Genomic DNA, 15,749 nt, shown 5'->3' on the forward strand with positions numbered 1-15,749 from the left:
TCTCTGTGAGGTCACGCCACGCCGGCCTCTCCGCCGGGGCCCGCACACACTGGGGCCGGTGCCAGGTCCAGGCTGGAGGAGACTCCGCGGCTCCGTGGGATGAATGGCCGCCTGTTCCCGTGTGTGTCCATTCACTGGGCTTCTGTGGCCACGGGGTGTTTCTGTGTGCTGGGCCTCTGGAGTGTATCAACAGGATGTTCCCTCTCAGTGAACACTCAAGGTAGCCCCTGCTCAAACTGCGAGAGGTCCCAGCGTCTCCAGGAACGCTCTGAGAGGCTTTCGCAATAATTCATTAGGACTACGTGTTATGTACATATGCAGAAAGTTCACTCGCTTTCTATTGTTAGTGCCGTGCCCAAATCCTCCCTCGACGCTCTATAAAGAGACTTCATGCATTATGCGGATCACTCAGGAGGACGGCTGTGCTGCGTGAAGGCAGAGAAAGGAGGAATTATTATAGCAGACACACGCCACAAAGTTGTTTACACAGTCTTACATATTCAGAGGAACGCGAGTGTGTTTGTATCTCTGCTCCCATGCCTGCGTCTCGGAGTTAATAAGAGCGCTTTGGTTCTGGGGGGGGGTGTATTTGCATTTCGATGCCAGTCTTTGTTGTCCTTTAAGTAAACGTCGAGTGCTTCTCTCTCTCTTTTCACCTGACTCCTGCTTTCACCGTCCCTCTCGGCTCGTTCCTCTCTCTTATCTCATTATTTGTCTACTTTATTAGCGGCGCCTCCTCTCATCACCCCCCCCCCCCCCCCCCCCCGCATTCACAGTGGACCCTCGTGTTGACGGGCCTCTCCCCCGTCCTTCGTGGCCTACTTTCTCTTTATCTCCTCCCTCCGCGGGGTCATCTCTCTTAGTCCAGTGCATCTCATCTCCGCGCTCCCCGTTTTCACGCCCGTCCCCTCGGAGTGAGGCCCCCTGTGGCCCCACGCCTCCCCTCCACTCGCCGGTGCCATCACGACAGCATAATAACCTTTAAGCTGCGGCGCTCAGTGTTTCATTATGGCTTTGGCACCGCTCCCTGAAGCCGGCGAGTGCGACTGCAGCTGCGGCCGCTTGTGCCTCCGACTCTCACTCAGAAAACAGGAGAGGTTCACGTGGAAGGTGAGAAGGATGGAGCAAGAGGTATATTTGCACAGGGGAGCGTTTGCACTGAGACAAAGAGGAAGCGAACCGCTAGCAGAGAAGCAGTATCTCACCGTGAGCGGCTCGGCCGGCCTTCGTGGCGAGCCAGCAGCAGACGTCACCTTTGCTTTTAAAATAGTTAATCTGCTCCCGGAGGGACAATGACTGCTTTAAGTCCCTCTCCTAACTCCCTGCCTCTCTTTTAAGTCCCTCCCACGAGCTCTCCCCCTCGGAGGCCTGCGGATTAGCTGGCGTTGTTGTTGCGTAGCACCAGATCTACATGCGGCTGTTATATAGAATAGAACGGAGCAGGAAACCACGGGTTCTCCCAGGACTGGAGGAACATGGAAAGATGCTTTCTTTGAAATCATTTCAAACAAAATGAGCAGCAGTGACGCTTCCTGTTTTGATAGAAGAGATTATGGTTATATGTAGATTATCATGGCCATTTGGATTAATCTGGTTTAAATATATGGCCTCACGCAGTGAAAACACAGTGGACACCACTGTGTTTCCTCGAGGTTAGCGTGCCCTGCTACTCATTTCTTTATCCAGTGTTATTTATGATTATGTCATGTCATGAATTATGTTTCCTGGCAGCGTTTTCCTAGGAAGTGCTGCTTGATACGTTGCTATGTGGTCAAGGTCAAGTGCAAATAAAAGCCTGTTAGCTGAAATGTTGAACATTTGATACTGATAGTGTGATTTTGCCGAACCCTGTGCTCCGCCCAGTCATCCGGGGGGCTCGAGGGGGCTTCGCTGCTGCCTGTTAGCGCTGTCTCCCCCACCGGCCGATCCACGCACGCCCGGGCGCAGTCGTGCGACACACACAGGCGGCCCTGACAGCTCCTCCGCTGTCGGCTTCAGGCTTCTGACAGATGTAGAAACGGGGTCAAAGGTCAGAGCAGATGTCTGCCACACGTCAAACGCAGACGTACCTGTGTGGCTCCCGCTGACTCGGCAGAATGGGTTTTCCAGACGGCTAATGGATTCAGCATGACATAAAAAGGCAGACAGCGTCTTCGCGTGTCCATCGTCCCCTCGCGAGGAGACATCTTTTGAACAAGCCTTGCTTCTTCAAGGCCGATCTGAGTCCGGGAACGTCCTCACATGTCTCTGCTGGACAACAGTTGACACGAAACTCGACACGAGAATTGAGTTTGCTCTTAAAATACCACAGCTGATTAAAACCGTTTAGTGGCGCAGGCATGAAGCTGGACCTCTAAATCAAATCATAGCCATCAGTAATAAGTGTCTCCTAACCGGCCAGCGCGTGATTTTAATTCATCACATTAATTCGCCACCGGAGAATGAATCTCTGCAGCATCATTTCACAGATGGCTCGTCCTTCCAATAGAAAAGTGAGAATGAAAAATGAACTCGTCTGGAATGCTCCGCTGAATTGGTTCCTCCCCGAACTGTCAGACTGCAGTGACTCCTAGCTAACAAGCTGCGAAGGAAACCACAACAGCGGCTGATGGGTCAAACGGCGTGTTTTTATTTCACGTGCCGGTGAATCGCGTCCGCGTCAGTTGAAACGCGCGCTGTGTCTGAGGAGTCGAGGTTGAAGGAGGATCTGAGGTGTGAGGATGCGAGTGTTTCCGGGTGTTGGTGGGAGCCAGACTTCAGCCTCCTGCACTCTGTGAAATGAAGGCTCAACCATCTCCGTGGGCTGTGCTGCTGCTTATCTCATTACGCCATCATCCTTCTCGGCCAGATTTAGTCGCCACAGAGTTTTACAGTAAAGATAGTAATCCACAGATCATCCTCCAGCCGAAGGACCTCATCATATACTCCACTTTAGCTCATAAGTCAATTAGACCAATACAGAGTTTGCAATAATAGCAGAATCTGTGCTCTGGGGTTCGGTTGGAACTCATTTAACGTCGTAGTGGCTACGTTTGCTCTAGTTTCTTGCAGGAGTGTGTTTGTTGAGGCGACCTGATCAGCGCTGTATTAAGCCACAGCACTGTTGGACACGATGGCTGCTTTGCATTGTTTCCTGTGGAAAAGTCGCATGTCAGTGGAACTAAGTGCACCAACATTTAAATGGTTTAAGTTGCCGGATGAGCAACTTGATCCTCTTATGTCTTTAGGGGTCCCGACTCTGTCAGAAAAGTGCGGATTTCGTTGTTGCGGACGGCGAAGTGCTGTCTCGTGCGAGCTTTTCCCGTGAGCGTGCACGTGAGCGTGCGTGTGGGCGACGCTGCAGGCGCCGTCCTTGGATGGAGATGGTGGCTGGTGAGGGTTCGGATGGAATCATATCAGGACAGATGAAAGGAGGACTGGATGGAGGGATAGGTGGAAGGGAGGGGCCGCTTCCCCCAGGGACTCATCAAAAGCAGACAGAATGAGGGAAGAGGAAGAAAGAAAGGAGGACATGACTCTTCTTCTTTGTCTCCAAGGCCAGCGTGACAGCAGCTGAGGCCTGCTTACTGTTGTTGCCTCTCAGCTAAGTAGATATTTGAACCCTGAGCAACCCCTCTCCTTCAAATCCCCCCGGTCTTCCTCCCCCCTGCTTCGGCTCACGCCTTTATTTTGTATTCTCAAATCCATTAGGTTGATTTACATTATTCAGGCAAACTCATTAATCATATTTCCCCCTGAACATAATCTGCCTGTCAATCGTGCAGAGGAGGAGGCGAAAACAGAAACAGGAGCAAGTGAGGTGAGGAAAAAAGCAGTAGACAGATGGATTGTGTTGCGCTGCTGGGCCCAAACAGTCAAAGCAGCGTAGTTCACTGAGATGGCGAGGTTCTCTCTCATCTTTAGAGATACTGTGCCTGCGCGAGTAAAAAGCCGGACTGGTGTTTATCTCAAAAGCCAGATGCACAGGAGGGAGATAGAGAGGAAACAAGAGGTGAAAAACCAGAGATGGGCGCGCAAATGGGGAGAGAGAGAGAGGAAAGTAGGAACCTGGAAAGAGAGAGGGAGCGCCTTGGAGTCCGGCCTCAGTCTCTCCGCCGATGATGATGAATTACTTTGACAGAGACAATCAGGACAAAATGTTAATGCGAGTGTGCCAGAGGATACAGTCGCAGCCAGACTAAGTCGTCCTATGGGGAAATGAGATGCTTAGTTAGAGTCACACACACACACACACACACACACACACACACACACACACACACACACACACACACACACACACACACACACACACACACACACACACACACACACACACACACACACACACACACATTTTTGGGCTCTATCACCTCTGGTGTGTCCTCTATAATATACTGTAGCTCTTTCTTTGTGTTTTTGTGTTGTGGACGCTGTGGGTGCAAGTGTGTAAAACATTACGTTTGAAACAGTTTGTTCGGCTGCCGTTATACAGCTGCAAATGTGAGCGCGTACACGGTCTGCAGCCACGAGTCTGCGTCATCTGGTTCCCAATCATCTAGGTTTGATCGAGAGCAGCTGTACTTCCGTGTGCGAAACAAAAAGCGCCCTCCTGCACGGCGTCCATCGCACAGGGGCCCGAAGGTGGACTGGTGACAACGCTTCATCCATACTGTACAGTGGATGCGACGACATCCGAGCGTTCACCCGCACATTTCACAAGCTAAGTTCCCCATAAACAGGCAGCAGCGGTGTAATTAAAGGAGGCTGGTTCCCAGTGCTGCTGATGTAGGTGTGGCGTCTGGCAGTCAGTCAGGCAGACGGAGCAGGCGACAAAGAGCAAGGCAGACGGCTGCTTTTGATTTCTGTGGTTTTGACTGAAAGCGGGGAGCAATCATGGCATTAGCTCCTCATCGCGGCGAGTGCCCCCCCTCCCCCCCGCTTCCCCTGGGTAAACCCTGGAAGCTACAGGTAGGCGCACGCCCACCGGCTGTAAAACAACACCTGCAACGTGGAGCACATAACCACATGCTGGACTGCATGGACACGCACGACACGCTCCATCCTTCACCATCACCCACACGGACGACAGCGGGTCAAAGGTCAAGGACCCGCCACCTCCCGTCTGCCACCGTTTGCCTTCATTCCTCGCTCCTCGGTCCTCATGTTGACAGGAAGTGGTGAATGCAGACCTTTAGACGTTGGTGGGCCAGCGGAAGAGGTGAGGAGGCTGTGGAGGTTAGAGCGAAGCCAGATGAGTCGCTGGAGGTTTTTAGCAGAGGCCTCGCATGTGGCGAATTCTTAAAAAACTCCCTTTCCGCTGTTTTTTTCTTTTAAATCAGGATCTGTAAGTGTGAAATGGGAGGCTGCTGAAGCTTTTATCACTCGAGAGGAACAACACTTAGTGAGTCATAGTGTGAAAAGGAGAAAATAGATAAGAAAGAATAATTGTATCCCCCACCTTTCAGATTTCAAGTTTTCTGCAATTATGCAGTGTTATCATAAACTGTAAACTGTTTTTTTCCCAGTTCTCATTCGCTATTTTCTATTTTAAATAGACGCATCTATTGTTTACTCTTACACATCTTTTACCTGTGTTGGGTTAAATCCTAAAATTCCTTCATGATAATGAAGACAATTTAATTAGCATTCATCTGCATTGGAAAAATGACAGTTCCTGAAGCGAGTCGATGAAATAAAGCTGAGTTGAGCTGAACCGCCCGGGAGCTAATGCTGTGAGAAAACCTTTCCTTTTTATCTGTGGTCGGACAATCCTTCATTCTCCCTGAAAGCAGAACAGAGCAGCGATTCTCATCTGGTCCTGGCCCGGCCCGGCCCGGCTCAGGTCAGCTCCGCTCCCAGACGCCACATGGGAAATTTACAGCCGTGATGTATAGCCCCGGCCGCTGAATTAATGCAACATTTCCATTAGAAAAATTGCACGACACAGCTGATATAAGAAGTTAGTGATCACGAAGACATTGTGACACAGCACGGAAAATTGCTTATTGGAGACCCGTCATCTGCGCTTTGCTGAAATTTGTGATGGGAGGCAGAGACAGGGACTGCGACATATAAATATATCAGCTCGTCTGGAGCGGAGCTGAGGGACTGAGAGGCTGAGGAGGATGCTGGTTAGGGTCTGTATATTCCAACAAAAGGCACTTTGCATGGCGGCGATTCAGATGTAATTTCATACTGTTCTACACAAGTTGTGGCGCGATTTTAAAGTCTCTCAAGAGCAAGCGGCGTTCTCTGCAACCGCACACTGTAATTACAGCGTAATTACTGCACGTGTGAGAGCGGATGACGCGCGTCTGGGTTCAGACAGCTGTTGATCAAACACGGGGTCAGGTTCCCTTTGTTTCAGCGTCAGCTTCCCCCATTTCAGGCAAGCTGCATCGCCCACAGGAGTCTGTAATTGGATGGACATCAGCAGAGTTGCCTTCCTCGGCCCTGGTGCTGATAACGTGACATTTTGAACCGGACTCACTTTTATCCCGGCGCCGTCTGTAAAGATGCAGCGAGCACAAAGCGGAGCTGCGGGTAAATGGTTTTATTATGAAGAATGTCCTGCTCCCGTGGCAGCTCCTGTGTTCACGGCTCGTTACGCGAAGCTGCCGCTCGGTGTTTGTCATTATATCCTATTTGACATTCTGAAGTTGCATTTGTTAATTATCGGTGCATTAGATCATATCGCTGTACGCTGTAAAACACGCACAGCAGCCGTAAACACATCTTGAGCTTCGCTCAGGTTAACTGATAATGTAGCGCCGGTAGGCTCGTAGCTAATTGTTAATGGATAATTAGCCTGTGCGCGAAGTGCTCGTTGGAGCTAATGGCTTCAGAATGTGTTCCTGAGCGTTATGCGTGTTCATCGTGACGCGGGTCACGGCGCGTTGGGCCCGCGGTGATGTCCAACCACCAGCGCTCCGGCTGTCGAGTCAAGTGCTTCACAGCTTGCTAGCAAACACCAAGCCGTCGCCACCTCTGTGGGCGTAGTGTCACACCAAGTGGTCTAACGGTCCTGGTGGGCGCCGCTCTAATCAGTTTGGGAGATGAAGAGTTTCATTTCCAGAAGAATGACTGCAAACAACTGGTGTATGTTTAAAGGTGATCTTTATCAAAATCTCCTGGGCCTGTGATTGTAAGCGTCTGTCGTGTCCTCCATTTCCCTCCTTCACTTTAGTTTACAGGCAGATGAACTGAAGCCTTAGAAACGTCAGAGGTGGTTACTGTGCGCCGCTACCCCAGCTTGTGATGCAGCGGTGACAGTAATGACAACCTGCTACACACTGACACAATGCATTTGCCGCGGACCGCGCTCCGCCGTGGAGCGCGTTCGCCTCGCGTACATTTGTTTTCGCGCGCTGGCGGCGCCGCGTCTCAATGATTCGCCTGCCTGAGCATTGTCATCTCGTTCATTAGTTTGGAGCTGGATCCGAGCGGCATCACTCCTACAATATGGTGTGTGGAGATAACAGGCAGACATTCAGGCGCTCCCATTCTGTACATTGGCAGTGGAACAGCTACTGTGGTGTAATGTGTTGTCAGCCTGTGACTGCAGCTTCACGAAGCAGCTGGATTGAATGTCCCAGTTTATCGGACATGATTCATAATGCTAGTGGATATGATGCACTAAAAGAAAACAGGATACTTTGTTATCAGTATCACAATATCACAGTCTAACACAGAGCTTAATTGTGTTTAGTTTATTCCATCGTGTATTATAAATATGTTTCCTGTCATAAAGAAAATGGATGGTACCCGAGTCTGTGGGAGTTTTATTCCTTTCTCCAGATCTATGTGGTATTTAGCTGTAGTGAGGGTGTAATGAGAATGAACGCTGGGAAAAGGAAGCTAGAGAAAATGAAATGACGGTTTGTCCAAAGTGAATAAGAAACAGAGACACGTAACGAGGGAGAAGCTGTCCCCCGACCCGTGGCCAGCACATTACCTTAATAGAGATTAGCATCCTGCTCAGTCAGATCTGATAGGCTCGCTGCTGCGGAACAGAAGGCCAGCTAGCCAGTTATCAGCGAGGACACAGACTCAATCACTTAGCATAATGGAACCGGCATCAAATGAACTGGGAGAGCAACAAGGAAATGCCATTAGCGGAGCAGAAATGATTTTCTGTGATGGCAGGACAGCAAATGAAATCGCGCTACATTTGCAGAACCTATGACTCAGACAGATGCACATGGCAGCTTGTGTTATTGAACACGGCTCATGTGATAGTGGGTGGATTTTACAGTGCTTCCTGAATACTTGGGGCCACAACAGCATAATGAGGATAATGTCCTGAGATCTCCACATGTTTGTAAAATTGTGCAGAAATTGTAAACGCAGTTGATGCGCTGTTGCAAATGTTGCTAAAAGAGAGAGAGAGCATTAGATGTACTACGAAGCACAGAGATGCTATCACAGCTTGTAAAAACTCTGAAGCACACCTATTAAAAGGAATCAGAAGGCTGCGAGATGTGAAAACTGCACCAGATGGACGCAACAAGAGAAAAGCATCACACCTCTCATTCCGTCCCCGCAGGCCACCCGCTCACATCCTGTGTCTGTTTCTGCAGTTTAGCCGCTGGTAGCGGGAAAGGACGCGGCAAAAACAGCTGCCTGCGTGGAGCGTTAGCGACGCACATGGAGGAAAGATCTTCTCAGGCATCGAGACGTCTTGGACAGATGTTCACAGATGCAGCATTAATTACACTCAAGGTCCAACAAGGATAAAAAAAAGTCCTTCAGCCCGGTGCATCTGTAGGAAAAACCCATTAGCGAACGTTGAATATTGACTTTGAGACTTTTCTCATTTACTGTCGAGGAAGAGGCTTTGAAACCATCCAGCTCTCGGGCCACAATTACTATTGCTATTGTTTTATTGATTGTGCATTCTCTTCAGTTATTCTTAAAACCACCGCGGGAACACGGCGTCCCTCAGCTACGGCTCCAATACTCTAAACGCCCAAGCGGATTCCTGCTACGACTCAGGGAACTTATGCATGAGTTGCTGCAAGTCTATCAAGCTTTTCCCTCTTCCTGTTAGCGAACCGTGTTCTTTTCTCTCCTCGAAATTACACAAAAAAACTTTTTAGGGCTCATGCATATTGGATTTGGAAATACTTAACCAGGGAGCTGCAGAAATGGATTCATACTGAGATGGCTCAGCTGATGTTTACTGAGGACAGGAGCCCGAGGAGGTGCGTTTAACCCCTTCCGTGAACTCACCCCGTATCAGACAGACCTTTCTGGATGTCATATGTTTCCCGCCCTGGGCAGCCTAATTTAAAGTATTATTTGACTCACCATCCTCACAGAGTGCGAGCGCCTGGTCTGGATCATGACTAAGCGCAGCACGCCGCGGAGCAGCGTCGCCTGAAGGCACCCCACAGTCGGCCTTCGTGAAGTGAGTTTCCAAGTAAAATGTGCATTATGCCGTGTGACAGTTTCAACACCCCCATCGCTGCTCCACAGGGCGCTGGCCTTCAGTCATTCCTCTCTCTCGGCGGAGTTAATGTGGCATTTAGCTCAGTGACATTCTGACATTTTTTTACTGCTATTTCTCTGCTGCACCTCAGGAGAAACACTGAGCCTTGGTTGGTGTCGCTCGTCTGCTTTTGCTATTTTGACCAGGGTCACGTTAAACACTGGGCGATCTTTCCTCACAGCGACCAAATATGCGAGTAGGAACAGTAAATGGAGCATTGGGGGGATGTTAAAGGCTCGGAAATGCAGGCAGAGCAGCATCAAACCGAAGCGATAATTGCATCAAAGGGGACACGGCGAGGGCCGTGTGCTCGCAAACGTCCCTTATCAGCAGCTCGGCTCTGTGCTTTGCCCACACAGTCTGTATCAGCCGCTTCCAGATTGATTAAGCTGCCCTGCTTGTATCATCACCAGCCATGATTGACAGGCCTGGAAAAGGTTCTGATATTCAAATGCATAACCTCTTCCTTATTTTCAGGGTCAGTCATTTAAGCGCCAGTCGTGTGTGTGTGTGTGTGTGTGTGTGTGTGTGTGTGTGTGTGTGTGTGTGTGTGTGTGTGTGTGTGTGTGTGTGTGTGTGTGTGTTTGTGTGTGTGTGTGTGAATTGGACGATGTGCATGTGTGTGGGGGCTTGAAAAGGTTCATAAAAGGAGATAAAGAGAGAATTAGGATGAGAAAGAGGACGGAGGGGAAGGAAGGAGTGATGGTGTTGCCACAACAAACATTATAGTAAGTGAACCTAGGCAACAAATGGCTGGACAGACAGAGAATGTAGACTTAGCTTAGCGGCGATGCTAAACCCGCTGATGGGTAATGGCTTTTACCGTCTACAAATATTATATCAGTGCATCCAGACGGTACTTTTATTTTAGAGGGGCAATAACAGGGACATTTGGAGGGTGACATACAGCAGCATAAAACATCATTTGGTTGCATATTTGGATGCTAGCTTTACGGCATTTTATCCCGCGCGAGGCTTCGTGCTAATCAACTGGGGACATTTATACATTCTGCTGAGTATTTATAGGCTCGTATATCTGTGTGTGACATATTGTTTCGACAGCTTTCGGAGCCACGTCGGGCCCAGCAGCCTCACAAGTTCTTGACCTACTTTTAAAAACAATGCAGCGAGTTGTAGGTAGTTATCTCCTCTCATCTCGCGCCTCGGCTGCTTTTTTGCTGGTGTGATGTCAGCTTCCTTTGGATCATTCTCAGACAGCGAACACCCATTAACCTGCTCCTCCTCTCTTCCTCCCCGTCTTTTCCCTTTCACCCTCTGCTCATTGCAGGTTGCGTTTTCCTTTCTCATTATCCCCGTTCCTAAATCCGCCGTAATTTGCCACAAAGACAGTCGTCAAGGCGTCCCTCAATGGATATTCATTGCTTTGCGACGGATAATTGTTTTTAATGATTAAGAGGCACAGAGGCATGTCCAGGCTAATGGCCTTCGCGTCACAGACTTATAAAGATAGCAGCTTATCTGCAGTCGCGGCGTCTTTGTTTAGGGGGCTGTTGTTCCGAGTTGGCGCTTTCCGCCTGTTCCCTCGCAGCTCTTCTGCCTGTGTTCCTGAGTGGTCTTTGGACCACTTCCAGAATCAATCCGTCACCTCCTGTAAGGGAGACGTTCTTGCATTGCGGCTTGTGTTTTAATAAAGGGCCTACAGCGACAGGGTGCCTCATTCATGTCCACGTCATTGTCTTTTAATAATCACACCATGATGGATTGCCTCCGTGCAGATACTCATTTGAAGGCGACATCTGAGGGAGGAAGAGGAGAACGGCGCTGCGCTTTTTGCTGGTTCAAGGGCTGTTAATGGGCGCGAGCGCGTCTGTGTTTGTGTGCACATATTCGCCGCCGGTTCGGCGCTTGTGCTCGGAAGAGGTTCCTCCCTCGCGCTCCCCCCCAGTTCCCTCCTCTTATCGTGGCCTCCTGGGGTCAGGGAGACAGCTCCTCCTGTCTTTTCTCTCTGATTTATCCGCCTAGGGATGACAAGTGTAAACACCTGCCAAGCTGGAGCCCTAGGTGGCTGGATGTGTTCCATTTCTTATCCTCATAAGGTGGATCAATGCGGCATTTTCACCCGACTGTCTTTGCAACCTTCGGTGCTTCACTTGTGACTTCGCAGCTCATCCTGAGCAGCCGTTCCTCCGGCGCGTCCACGCCCAGGCGTGACTCTTGGTCTGAAGCTCTGTGGGGCTGAGCTACATGGTATTTATGTGGCAGAGCTGTAAACATGTCTGGTTCCAGTGTGGTCGGGTGTTGGGGGTGTTGTGTTCACACCTGTGTATGAAAGCAGTTTTTGCTCTGTAATGCTGTGGGAATTACCCCACTCCCATTCGCACGCCTGTAGAGCCACTTTCATTCAGTTCCAGTAACCATGAAAAGCAACAGACGAGCCTCTCTTCTTTTTGAGATATTCAGTCTTTTTCACATTATGGACCCAATGCTGACACGACATGATTACGAAAACTTTGGAAAGTCTGCGGGAAGACGACGCCAGCGATGCCGATGACACACGCGCTTCACTGCTGGCGCTGACATGGTGAAGCCACCGCGCTCAGACCACGGGTTGAATTACCAGCCAGCATTCCTGGACTGATCCAGAAACACAAACAGGGCCTCGGCGCTCGGGCTGCTCCTGCTCGCGTCCTCTGTTGCGAAGCTCCAAATGTTGTGACTGGCTGGTGGTGACGGCGAGCGACGCGTCCTCTTCGGCATCCCTGTCGTCTGTAAACCCGTCAGCACCAGTCTGTGGACATTACCCAGACTGCCAAATACAAACACAGGCAGGCCGCACTCGTATCAAAGCTGTCGGGCAGCATTTACGAGAAGCTGGTGCTTTAAAACCTCCGTATGGAGACAAGGATCAAACAGCCATAATAAGCGTCCATCGAGGCCATGATCGAAAGCTGCACAACTCTGTGAGCGTAGACTGGATTGGAGGCAGATCGGGTCCTTACACATGGCCTTACCACACGGGGCAGCTATTCCACGCACGCAGCTTTGCTATGTGAAGCCATTTATATACACAGCAGCCATGCAGGATATGTGACGGAGATTCCGGCACAGATGGAGGCTCACAAAGCGCACACAGGAATATGCCAACATAAGAAAGTTTGCCCCGCTGCCAAAGAGCGGCCTCTTAGGGCGCTGGTGATCCGCCGCCGCGCACATGTACCGCGGCTCAGGTGACAAACAACTCGCCGCGGGTTCGGGAATCCGCCCGTAAGAGTGCGTCTGCGGTTAATTCCTCCCCGTCTCCCCGGGGACGGAGCCGCCGTGGGGTTTCCTCGCTTGAGCGTAAACATATGTTGTTTTCAGGCTTCTGTGCGAAACAAAGCGGCTCTGTCATTTTTCTCGGGGAGGCGCTTTAAGAGCACATCCAAAAGCGGCGCCATCAACAGGTCGGCTCTGATGTAATTAAATGGCGGCCTCTCACTTCATTGCTCTGTTTGATGGCTGGCCCAGCGGGGGCCCTCAGGAGATGAATAACTGGGGCCTTCCTAGGATGTGTGTGTGTGTGTGTCGTCTTGTGCGTCCGGGCCTCTGATTGTAATTCATTCGTGCTCTCAACCTGAGCGACCAAGTAGATGTGCGGCTAAATGACGGGCAGCACTTCCTTCCTCCTCCTCATCATCGCTGACCCTGTTGCTGTAATAAATGCCAGCACCCTGGGCTAACATGTTGATGCAGGGGCAGCAATGGCATCATTAGGCGGGATAATTTGTTTATTGTTAAAGCTAATGCGGTCCGGCCCGGCTGTCCCCACGGGGAGGCTCCATGGTGGACGGTGTGTTTGTTGCTGTGCTTGTAATAGGTTGCTGTATACGTTCACTCATCACTTCGCGACTTTGTGTGTTTTTCTTCAGCTTTTCCCGTCACGCACGCTTCCCTCCGTCTCACGGCGAAACAAGGTGACCGAGTGTGTGTGCAAATGAGGTGTGTGTAGTTATTCATAAGATGGCGGGTAAGTGGAGAGATTCTGGGGGGTCCTGGTGTTTTTATTGCCTACTGGTGGCCTCCCGCCAGCATCCAGCTTGATTAACTCTGCCCTCTCTCCCTTTTTTGCCTGCCGCACACACACACACACACACACACACTGAGCTGCACAGAAAAACAGCTACTTTATCACTAAGCGGGTGCGCGGGGGGTGGAGGGGGATAGCAGCTAAGGTTCTCAAAATGTTATTATCTATTAAAAGCCCGAGGAGAAGGCACAGGGCTCCACTGTTGCTCCTCGCGTTCTCAAGGAGAGCTTTTACAGGAGGGGAAACACTTCCACCTGCGAGCCTGTTTTCTGGTAGTGGGTAATTCATGGTGGAAGTTTGAGCACACGGCTTGTACGCGTGTGAGCGCGTGTGCGTCGTCTACAAAAGCAGCATCATTTATTAGGATTTAACATGGGCACACAAAGTCACACTCACACACACGAGGAAGCAATTTGCTCCTCCACATAAAGGGTGTAATTCGGTAAAGATAGACTGGGTCTCCCTCCTGTTACGCATGTGTAGCCGGTAATGAAAGGGCCACTGGGGTTTCACTTAAGTCATTTTGTGCTCAATTTATTTTGTGCATCACAGGCGGCGGTGTGAGATGGCTCGACTAAAAGTTTTCAGCATCCTATTACGAACCGATGATACAGACTGAAGATGCGCTTCACTCTTCACATGATTAAAAACTCCAGCGTCGAACACGAACCAACTTTCTAAACTGCGGCATCCAAAGTCACATGCTGCAGCTCCACGTTCGATTGCGTTGGCGTCGTTAGCTCACCGTCGCGCCTTGTGACTCCTCCCACTCACCAGTCAGTTACTAGAACGCGTCCGGATCCCCGGGTCAGCCGGAGAACGTGTCACCTCCGCAGAGGTTTGTCGCGCTGCACAGGGAAAAGTCAAATTCTTATTTACAATTAGGATAAAGGCGGAACGCGCAGCAGAAGTGTAGCTCAGTCAACCTTCACTGTGCGATAAGAGTGAGGGCGAGAGGAAATCCATTTAGTATTTTTCCCTTTATGGAATACGAAAAATTAAAGAAGAAAAATACTTTGTAAGGATAAGAGGAGCGGGCCAAAGAGTGAGAAAGGAGGGAGGGGAACAGAGCGGCTTGTGAGATCAAGGTCGTATCCAGGCTTTAGTGTTGGTATTCTCCTCAGTGTTAAAGTGATTCTCCCACTGAATAGTGTTTTCATTCCTCCCCTGAATGAGATTCACAGGAGCATGGAGAGAAAGGGGGAGAGACAGGGAGCGAGTCATGACACAGAAAGGAGGACGTAATCCCCCCCATCTCTCCTCCTTTCTCCCTCTGTCCTCCCTCCTGTTTGTTCCCCCACTTGGACATACAATGGCAAATGAAAACGCAGTTGTGAGATAAACAACTTTTGTCAGACTGGAGCAAATGAAATGGACTATTTCATTCAATTCTTCATACCTGAAGCGTCGTTTTCTCCATCTTCCCAGGAACATCTCACCCCTGCAGCTTCCGTCGAGCAAAAAAAGAGAAGGTGCTTTATGCAAATTAAACGCTTTATTCTTGATTAGATTACAGGCGAAATAATTGTCTTGGATGATTTATGGGTGTGATTTGTTGCCACGAGATGCAGTAGTTACCGTGGTTTGTGCAATGAAGACGTTAGATCAACATAATTAGGGTGCCTGCTGTAAATCCCTCTTAGTGGGGACGTGTACACTACATAAGTATATTAAATAGTTGAGGACACCGTGTTTTCCACGATTCAAAGGTTAAATCAAGTACAAACAAGCTGGTGTTTCCTGGAAATGAGCAGTTTTGACTGAGAGAGACAAAGAAAGAGCCGGAAAGTAAAAAGGAGTGTTGAGGAGCCAAAGTGATGCTCTGATGCAGCTCGTGCCTGTCATCGGTCTGGATGAGTTAGGATGGAGGATTGCTCTCCTCGTAGGAGACTGACAAGTGGGAAATTAGGTACTCGCCACAACATCCACCGCATCTCCAGGTGCTGCTCCTGCTTTACAGCAGACTAATCTCGACAAGAGCTCTCCCACGTCTCTGAGACCCAGTCTCAATCTGGACAAGAGAGAGAGAGAGAGAGAGCGAGAGAGAGAGAGAGAGCGAGAGAGAGAGAGAGAGAGAGAGAGAGAGAGCGAGAGAGAGAGAGAGAGAGAGAGAGAGCGAGGGAAGCGCAGGGATCTGCCTGACATCGATCTATGACGCATATTACCACCTCTAATCCAATTAATTTTGTTTCGCTCGCAACACAGCTTACTTGAGTCATCGAAAACGCACATGTAAATATATCTCTGACA

At 50.0% G+C, this 15,749-nt stretch overlaps 1 protein-coding gene across 3 annotated transcripts in view; it reads left to right on the forward strand.

Moving 5' to 3' along the window:
- sema6a (sema domain, transmembrane domain (TM), and cytoplasmic domain, (semaphorin) 6A) overlaps positions 1-15,749 on the forward strand; it is an 81,064-nt gene that overhangs the window by 18,635 nt on the left and 46,680 nt on the right. The gene's annotated exons all lie outside the window — the stretch shown is intronic.

The sequence above is a fragment of the Betta splendens genome, chromosome 9 (genome assembly GCF_900634795.4).
Source record: "Betta splendens chromosome 9, fBetSpl5.4, whole genome shotgun sequence".
In the NCBI taxonomy this organism is placed as follows: Eukaryota; Metazoa; Chordata; class Actinopteri; order Anabantiformes; family Osphronemidae; genus Betta; species Betta splendens.